This window comes from Elaeis guineensis, chromosome 12 (genome assembly GCF_000442705.2).
Source record: "Elaeis guineensis isolate ETL-2024a chromosome 12, EG11, whole genome shotgun sequence".
NCBI lineage: Eukaryota > Viridiplantae > Streptophyta > Magnoliopsida > Arecales > Arecaceae > Elaeis > Elaeis guineensis.
The window spans coordinates 4,344,397-4,354,895 of record NC_026004.2 but is presented as its reverse complement, the minus strand read 5'-3'; the positions used below and the strand labels follow the sequence as shown (position 1 = coordinate 4,354,895).

The 10,499-nt window shown below is 36.9% G+C and overlaps 1 non-coding gene and 1 pseudogene across 1 annotated transcript; both read right to left on the bottom strand.

Moving 5' to 3' along the window:
* Nucleotides 1-4,119: 4,119 nt before the first annotated feature.
* Nucleotides 4,120-9,996, bottom strand: LOC105055607 (rRNA 2'-O-methyltransferase fibrillarin 2-like; annotated as a pseudogene).
* LOC114914713 (small nucleolar RNA snoR60) lies at nucleotides 7,095-7,169 on the bottom strand. The gene has a single exon (XR_003802326.1). It is a non-coding gene; the product is annotated as a small nucleolar RNA snoR60 (small nucleolar RNA).
* Nucleotides 9,997-10,499: the final 503 nt, after the last annotated feature.

Below are 10,499 nucleotides of genomic sequence, written 5' to 3'. Positions count from 1 at the left end.
CATTTTTTTGATTCCGAGATCAGCCAAACTTCGTTTCCCATATAACAGTTTTGCCCTCAAGAAGGATATTTATGTGGTCCCACCGGCCGAAAGCCCATCCGTGTGGCAGCCCAATTTAAGGTGATGGGTAGTTGGATCCAAGAGCAGTAACTGGATAACTGCTTAAAAAATAAATAAACAAATAAAGAGTAATTTTTTGTGCACCGTGTGCAGTGCAGAAAATCCGTAATAATGGATCATGCGTGGCCTTTTTATGTTTTTTTTTCCACCGTCTCCCCAGCTCCATATGCGATCCAATCATCGCACGTGATGCACGGTTTTCTGCACCGTGCGGCGCACAAAGAATTTCACGTAAATAAATAACCTCCCACGCACATACATATCATCTGTGGGCCCACAGTCGGGAAGCCCATCCACGTGCGGCCCAATTTAAGGTGATGGGTGCTTCGATCTGACAGCGGTAACTGCTGGATTAAAAAACAAAAAACACGGACGCACGCACATACAAATTAAGAGTAGTGGTGTTAAGACGAGCACCAACCGATGGCGTATATTTCACCCTCATCAAAATAGACCTATTCAGTGTCACCAAAAAAAGAAAAAAAATCTATTCAAATCCCTTGTTCTTGCTGTGGAGACCATGATAGCGTAGCTCTTCACAATCCTGTACCAAACTCCTTCCCTTACGAATAAATAAAGTTCTAATGAATCGTAGCGACAACAAAATAAATAAATAAAAATCGAGGAATAAATTTATCTGCGATGGTGGCATTCGCAAACTGTCTTACACGTCCATGCATGGTCGCCGTCCAACGACATCCATTTGTCCCCTTCATCGTTCCATGTGAATTGCTAGAAAACGGTTTCTTCATTGAATCGAAGGAAACAATCGAATAATATAATAGCCTCAATGTCTTTTCTAATAGGATGGATAAATTAATTATTTAAAATAGATTTAAACATATCCTTAAAAATAAAATATTAAAAAATTATTCCCAAAGATATGCAGAAAAATTTGTAGATCCAGTATTAGTGGTCTCTCTGTTACATGTGAGGTACCGCCGGTATATTGAGTATTGACCTTTTCAACGTGGTTGGTGGGTCTGAGGTGACGTTGATCACATGTTATGGAGCGCCAAAGCTTACATGAAAAAAAGGTTAACCATGCATGCAACTGAAAATTGAACCCAAGAGATTGGGTAAAACGGTCAACCATGCAGATGTCCATGCCGTGCACAACCAGCAGGAAGGAGGGTGCACTTGTGATGACTAGCCCAAAACCCATAAAGCCTAACTAAACCTTAAAATTATTGGACTTTATTAAATCCAAGTCTACCTCCATTGAAATATCCGATGTTGAATTATAAAAATTATATGACATGATCCTTTTAAAACCATAATAAAAGTTAAAACTGAAATCAAAGTCGGCCTCCCTTTTTGTCATTTTGCTAAAGAAGGTTGGCTATGCTTGGGAGAGGCCGAACACATGCAGAGAGGACGAAAAGTGAAGAATGGGAGGTATGCAGCTACACTGAAAGCTTGCGATCGTACTAAGTTTTCCCATGAATCTATCTATATATAATATAAGTAAAATGATCCATAAATATTTAAAAAAAAATTATATTGGCACATCAAATTATGAAGTAATTTTTCAATATGTCATGTGGAGATGCTTAAAGAGTCTCAATCGAGTGAGGGGTTTGGAGCAGCTAAAAAGAAAGCTTGAACAATAGTTGGGGTTTTATGTTGGATATTTCTTTTCGTAAATGTGGTCGCCAGTGAGAGAGATGCTGAGGAGGCGGACGAGACTGCTGTGGTGGCTTTTGCAAATAATGAAAAAAGCTGCGAGATCATTATAGAAAGGGCGCCGAAAGATGACAGTGTCCTTATCGTGAAGGGAGCATCGCCAGTACAAAGAAGAGCCAGAGGCGAGGCGGCGAGCAAAGACGTTATTGGTAGCGGTGGAGATCTCAATGAAGGGATAGAGTGTGGGGGGTCTCCAGAAGGGAGTCACAGAGCACGATGAGGGAGGTGGATTATGAGGCCTTGGAGTCGACGGAGATGGTCCATGAGGAGGAGGATGCAGTGGTGCGACGATAGCTACCGCAATTGGTGACAGAGAAGCTATAGGAGGAGCGGGACGACGATTAGGGCTTGGGATCGGACACCATGGCAGCGCATTGAGTCTTGCACATGGGAAGAGAGGAAGGAGATGAGGAGGGGATGGGGCCTCAAAAGCATAGAGGAATCGAGCTATACGTTGCATTAGGACTTCGGAGGAAGGAAGAAAGGGAAAAGTTGGGGGGAATGGGAATGGAGGAGATTGAGGGGATTAAGGGATGGTCTCGAACGAATGGGCGGTAGGAGATCAGGTGGAAACGCCCAGAAACAAGTCCACAAATTCATACAGAATGTGTATACATGGCAACATACGTGACTCCTATGCCAGGTGCGTGCAATGACCCCCATGATTTTCTCTAAGTAGGATGACATAGGGATATAGTTTGTTCATATATCACATTAAGTTATTGCATGGCAACTTTTGCACTTTGCCCTAGAAGATGTCTAGGCTATACCAGCATTGCATTCTTCAATCTATTTTTTTTTTTAATTTTAGAAGTCAAATGCACTATCCTTTATAGCCCTCATTTTCACTCTCTATAGTATTAAATTTAGAAATAAAAAATCTTTCTCTTTTTCTGTTGAATTTTTAGTTTGAATTACTATTATTTCAATTTTTGATATTATTTTTACTGTCACATAATTGGAAACTTTAAAGATAGCTATCATGCTTCTTAAATTGATTTCTTAAGGCATTTTAATTCAGAAGCATTTGCTATGTAGTTGGGTTCAAAAGGTAGATTTCATATTTATTCATAAAAATTATTTTCAATTAGTTTTACAGATATTCCGCAACATAGTTCATATTATATGCTTTAGACTTTCTAATATTATTACACAGATGATTTATTAGCGAGCTAAACCGCAGTTTGATATCTGAAACTTGAAACTGAAATTTGCTATGCCTAGAACAGATTGGCATATTGCCGGCTTGATTGATAATGGTACTTGGTATTAAGCTAATGAAAGTTTCAAAGAAGCTAAGTATAAGCTTCAATTATGCTATCCATACAAGTCTGTTTGCATCAAATTAAATCAAAATATGTAATCTATTTTATTTATAATAATAATTTGTATATATGTAAATATCTTTTTTTTGAGCCATTATACTTTCAAGTAAGGCCTATAATAGAAGGCATATCAGTTTCTATTAGAACTAAATAATCAAATAAGATTTGGATATAATATTGAGGCTTTCATAGGGAAAAATTGATGTTAATCGTGCAATAATTTGTTATTCAAATTATGTTTTGTTATTACTTTCTGTTGATTATTTTGGATGGATTCATGAATTTATGATGCCTTCATTTTCTAATTGCTTTCAATCATATAATGATTGTTTAAACGATTGATTGATTTGGTATGGTGGTGTTCTAAAGATATGAGAAAGCAAAGCTTTTCTCTTTATATCAAATAATTGATATTTTATTTATGGTACTTATAGAATATATTCTACAAATCTATCTTATAACATTATTGATTTTTGAATTTACTAACATTAATAGAAATAAAAATTATCATTATTATCAATTAAACCCCCACAATGTGGGGGTTAAGTGCTAGCATGGGTTTGAATAACAATTCAAGTTTGGGTTGAAAACTGGTACTTACGTAGTTAGTGCTCGTTGCTGCCCCATGATTCTGTTTTGGAATGAAGTTGCATCGTGCCGACTTGCACTAGAATTCTGTTTTGAGATGTTGCACCTATATTCCATTCTGAGTTGCGAAGGCTTCTGTATATTGGCTTTGACGTCCAAAAGAAGCTACACAATAGCCAAAGGGTACATGTGGGAGTGAAGGGGGAGGGGTTGAACCCAGCGGAACTGTGGAACAGCTGGTCCAGTGGAATTCGCAATGCACGACACGAGAAAAACAGCGTGCTTGCATCCAGGGCTGCGGAAAACTCCAAACGCCACAAAGTCTTTTGAGTGTGAAGACAACACTTTATGAACCTCTTGTTGTTGCAAATATTAGGAAACTTTCAAAGAATATCTCCATTACCACACGTATAATTTTCATCCTTGGAATTGCTAGTTTTCGTAGTTTTATTTGAACATATTATATTATTTTTGAACAAATACAAAATACCCAATATCCAGATTCGTAAGGCCTGAAGTGCTCCGCTTGCAGTTTCTTCACTTCTTGGGTAAATACAGCCTCTGCAGGCACCGTGGAATCTATACAATTTGCCTGGAAACGGGAAAAAATTCAGATGATCTTGACCAAATGATATTGGGTAAAACATTGGCCTTCTTGATTCAAAATAAATAAATAGATAGATAGACAAACAAACTTGCAACTTCGCATGATTAAGAGGGTTCTTTTTTTTTTTCCTGTTAACCTGTCTAGTCTGTAACTTCCAAAAACACTTCCTCTAACAGCTCGAAAATACCCTTTTTAAATTCCCCCCAAAAAAAAAAGTTCAGGTATCATCCTTAAGTTACCAAAAGGAAAGAGGATCCCTCAATTGAGATCACAAAATTACCACCATTCTTCAAGAAATAAGAAGCCTTCAGCAATAAAATCCTCGCCTGCAGAAAGAACAGAAATTTCAAAGATCTTGTAATCTAAGTAGAAAAAAAATGCACCAGAGAAATCAAACTCATGGGCAAAAGATGGAATATTTAATGCTCGATTAGCCTATTTTTTTCAAGTGTGTGATAGCAAAAGAAGGATACTTCCCTCTTTTTGGTCATGTACTAGACCCTCTTAACTCTCCATCCTGTATCGTGTGATCTTCGGAATATTAATACCAAAATTAACAGCTAATCTAATGCTTAGCAAATACCAACTTTGTTTCATGAAGTTTGCTATTTTATTTGGTACTACAGCACTTATTAAAAAATCTTTAGCCAATCCACAAAACTCATCACACTCCATCTCCTTGCCAAATAGGAAAAAAAAAAAAAAAGGAAGAAAAATGGAAATAACAATTGGACTATCATGGCTCCCACTTATAATCAGAACTTGTCATTATGGTTTGCTCCGTTCGGTTATTTGTTACAAAACATGTCAGGCACACATCTATTACCATTATGAAGGTATGTGATCTTTCTGCTCCTATATACCACTATATATGATAAGAACTAGAATTGTCCATCCATGGCCAGATCCAAGAATGATAACTTCTTTTTTATTTTTCTTTGGAGAGGGCTTCAGTGGACCCTGGCAATAAGAGAGGCCCGGTCTCTCTCCCCTTCTTAAGAGAAAGATTCAACCTCTCCCCCTAATGAGAACTCTCGAGTTGGCGTGGAAATGGACTCTAAAGGGAACACATCTTGGCTTCTATGTTTCGCATGCAAGCATGAGTCAGCTCACCATCAGAAAAAAAGGCTTTCTCAATCTCCAACTCATACATAAATCCACAAAAAGAATTGTGATCCATGCCAAATGCACATGTCAAAATCTACTTAAACACAAGCCATGGTAAGTGGTCATACTCGGCAACAAAAGCAGAACTTCCACTAATTCAGTAAACACTTCTTTGATACACACACGCGCGCGCACACACACACATATGGCTAGACTTAGCTACACTCGAGTAAATCTCCACTTAGATCTGGTCAGACCTTAATTGAACAATGTGGGTCTCAAAATGATGATCATAGCTGCTGGATGTAATCTATACCTCTTACCTGCTTACATGCAAAAAATCATGCTTGATCTACTATCTTAATTCTGTTCCTTCTACATGCCTGATACATAGCATTTGTTGTAGAACAGGAACACAACCAACCACACTCTGATAATATTGCTATTATTCAATTATTTCTTTTTCTTTTTTTTGATACTGTGCATGTGTATATCCTGTTTAGTCAAGAGAATGGGAACTATATTTGATATATTTGCTTGGCCCATTATAGCAATAGTTACATATGTGAGCTATGCATGCTTGCAAGAATATAACTGCTTATATCTCCACTATGTAATGCTCAGTATTATCGGCCATAAGCATATGCCTTGCCATCTAACTTAAAACATAAAAAATTGTTCCAGATAAATTGTGTATTATTACCAAAGCAACCAAATACAGTCTAGGTTGCTTGAGCACATATAAAGGTATTAAAAAACTAAATAAAAGACTAATAAATATATGTTTTCATCTAACTCATTCCAAAATATTCAATGCAATTGATCCCTGTTTCAGCCACCAGAAGATGTGTAAACAATGATAATTTGACTAGTTCAAGAATGGCACTGCTAAATTATCAGGACAAAATTCCACTTAAATGAATATGGAAATTATTTGCTGCATATAGGATTGCTAGCATTGTTCTCATGGTCAATATAGGACTCCTGGTGTCATCTGGAGTTAGCCACAAAAAAGGAAGAAGAAGAAGAAAAGAGAGAGAATTCACACAGATATTCCTTCACAAATTTCAGATGCATATATGTTAATTATCACATTTCAAATGTCAATCATGCAAGTATTTTTGCCTATTATTGGTAGAGAAAAAGGCCATTTAATTGGAACGTATAAATGCAATAGTTATCATATATATAACCAGAGCAATATAAGCTAGTGTTCCCAAACATTGTTCCATAAATGTATATTCATTACAAGCATAAGTCATGTTTTTCACTCAAAAACAAAAAAAGGTGCTGGAGATGTACACTTTATATATATTCAAACATAACAAAAACATTAAAATACCAAGAAATAAAGATGCAATGTCAGTGTTTTAACTTGGGCAACTAAGTGATCAACAAATATGCAAGTGAACTAAGTGAAGACTTCATCACATCAGAATTTAAACATGGAACCAACAAGAAATGAAGGAAAAAATTGACGAAAGCAACATATTTAAGAACAAAGATAGAAAAATTCTACTTCATAATCGTAAGAAGGATTAAGATAATATCGCTCATATCAAATAACAAATTTATAAAAATATACAAAAGCCGTATCTCAAAAAGATTAAAAAGTGGAACTTGAAAAGGGGGGAGGGAGAAAAATACACTAGAGACAAATATGCATCAGAAACTCGAATTTGCATCATCCATTGTGATGTCCTGAAGGGGAATCCGAGCAAGTTCATAATATGCTTGGTCACCAGAAAGGGGAAAGAGCAATCATTGGAAAGAGCTATGAAAAATAATAATAATATATATATATATATATATATATATATATATATATATATATATATATATATATATGATTCTTTACACATTTAAATAGCTTTATTATTATACAGAGAACTGTCAGGGAAACACAGAATATTAATATAAGCATATACTGCACAGCATCACATGTTGATAAGATAATGTGTTTTTTCTAATTTTACTAAAAAGAGAACAACAGCCCAGAGAATTAAGTAGAATTGAGGGCCAAAATCATATCAATATATCTTAAGCAAAGTCATTTACATATAAGTTAACTATATACATCACAATATGCACTAAAGAGAGTATGAGAGAGGGAAAAATGCCGGGTAAATTGACTACATGTACATGAATTAAAAAAATGTACAGCATCTGGGGAAATAAAATGATAACAGAACACAATTATGCAAACCTAGACGAGATTATGGAGATGGTCATGATAAAATCATGGAAAAGAAAATATGCATACCTGGTCTGGCTAAGCAACATCTAAAAAAAGGACATCAACCATGTCAACCAACATATGATACTTAGCAGGAGTCCTAGTATCTTCAATTATGGGAATAACATTTGTTCACTTCTTTGCCCTGTTCACAAGGTCCCTGCCACTTCCATGTGAAAATTCAACTTCATAAACAACTCCTGTCTGCAAAAAAATTCAAGATGAAGCATGTAAATTACCTTGCAGCTCAAAAAATGTTTATATCATGATTAAAATGAACCTATCCAATATGTTGCAATAAAAGAACTTACAGTTCCAACAATGTCAGAAACATGAGACACGGTAGTCCCTGATGCCACCCCAAGATATGGTACTCGAGATCCGGGACCCTAAACAAAAAAGGAAAACAGAAATAAGAGGTGACTCAGCAATAGTACAAATACAATCAAACAAATAGATCACAAAGATTATCAGGAATCCAAATGGAAAGCAAGGGAACCAAACAAGAAAAGGGAATTCAGAGGAGGCAAAGAAACTTTGAACAAGAAAAGGAAAGTCATTGATAGAATTTGATATGGAAGCAAAACGTAATAGGTCAAAACATTCCCACGTACAAGGAGACTATTTCGATAAGATAGCAGTTGCTAAATCGTATAAACAACATATAAACATGCTATCCAATAAGAAAAACGTCAATCAGAAGGCTTAAGTATAAAGTCTTTTAGAATCACATGTACAATTGATCAGTGATAATATAAAAATGCTATACCATAAGAATGCATAAATCAGAAGCCATATAACTACAACAATGACAGATAAATTTGATCATGATCTTTTATGCTATCGGAAGATACTGGCAATAAACAAAAAGGTTAATTTAGCACCTAACAGCATAACGCATATCAAATACATGCATCAAAAAATGAAGTAAACAACACTGTCATTAAAGAATTGCAAAACAAGCCTACGCTAAGTTCCAAAGTGAAGGGAAAGGAAAAAATGCAGAGGAAAACAACCATACACATGGTGAAAAAGGATCTACATATTCATTCCCCACCAACCCAGGCTCATGCACCTACCAACCCCAAAATACCAACTCATGAACAAATGAAAGAATCAACCGATAAAAAAAAAATAAACAAGAACATTAAGATACAGTAGGTCGTCTCTTCACCACCAACAGGTAAATAAATCAGCTAAGCTGTTAGATCAGGTGAAATGGGACTCATACCCATTCACCACCAAGCAGGTAAAAAAAAACTCTATTTTAATTTTTTAAAAAAACTTTCCACAATAAAATAATGGACCATTCCAAAAAAAAAATCATAAACAAAATGGTAAATATACCGTTAATCTGCTCCAAACTACCAACAAAAAGATTATTTGGAACCAAAAAAGGAAAAAGTCCCAACTATTAACAGGAAAAGGGCCACTGGTGGCATAGATAAACATCTTTAAGGCTCACAAAGCAAGTAATGGAATAAAAAAAGAAGCTCCCGGAGACTTAAATTTCCAGGCTATTTTACAAAATAAAATAAAATAAACTGAAGGGAAGAAAAGAAAAGTGACAACCATCCATATATGGTCGACACCACCAATAATGGCTGCTGCCAACTTTGAGCGGAATGGACTCCAAACCCTGTACTCAACCTTGGTCCCATCCCATTCTACAGAGAGCAAAAAGAACATAATAAGAACAAAATGGACGGCTAATCTAACTATCATCTACTTCAAAATTGCAAACCTAATACCATCCAACCAAACTAAAATTTAAGATAAAGAGAGCTTGCTCTCAAGTCCTAACCAAAATCAAGCATCATATATAGCAAAAACAGCCAGAACCCAAGGACAGGATAGTTAATCACCTGAACCGAAATGCGCTTCTCACTTTATACCGATTCACCAACGACCATATTCTTTGTGCAAAGGGGGGCCTCCTTCCCCTTGGCCACAAAGACCCCGTCGTGGTTGTGGGGCTGAGCGACGTCCACCTTACCACCACGGCCACCTCACCCCGTCGTGGTTGTGGGGCTGAACCGAAATGTGCTTCCACTTCGGCCACCGCGGCCCCTTCCACCCTTACCACCTCCACGGCCCCTTCCTCCGCCCCTGCCTTCTCCGGCTCCTCTCCCCCTGCCTCTACTTCCGCCTCCATCACTCCGACCCCTGAAGCCATCACCTCGGCCACCACCTGAGAACAATTCCAAAATCAATTAAAACCCAAAGAAACACAAGATTTACGCAAAAAAAAAAAAAAAAACCAATAACTTTGCTCATACACGGACAAAAGAACCAAATTTAAGAAAAGAATCAAGAACGTTGGTCATGGAAGGCCAAAAGAACCAAGATTGAAAAACTTCAGTCCTGAAAGGCCAGAATAAAATATTGAACCTTATACTTCGACGTAAAAAAGGAAAAAGGAGACTTGGACATCTTTTCGCATTGAAGGGAGAAGACGAAGAACACTCGAATCCGAAACTAGTACTCTAGAAGAGGGAAGATTGGAGGAGAGGTGGAGAATCTCGGAGGCCTCATCTATGTAGCTCCGACTCGAAGAACAGCTAAAGCGAGCGAGAGACGAGGAGTATTGTAATTGTGGAGAAACTGGGTTTAGGGTTTTAGAGTATTTGCGGAAAAATTTATCTCGGACTTGGGTTTTAAGATATGTTTAGATTGACCGTCTGATATTCGGATTCTGTCTTTAAGATACGATTTTCTAATCACGCCCATCACCATGCAGGCATGCAGCGGAGCAGGCGCGATTTCTGTTGGCATCTCCAGCTCCACCTCCACTTTCCTTATCTGCAAATGAAATGCAGGCTCTCAGATC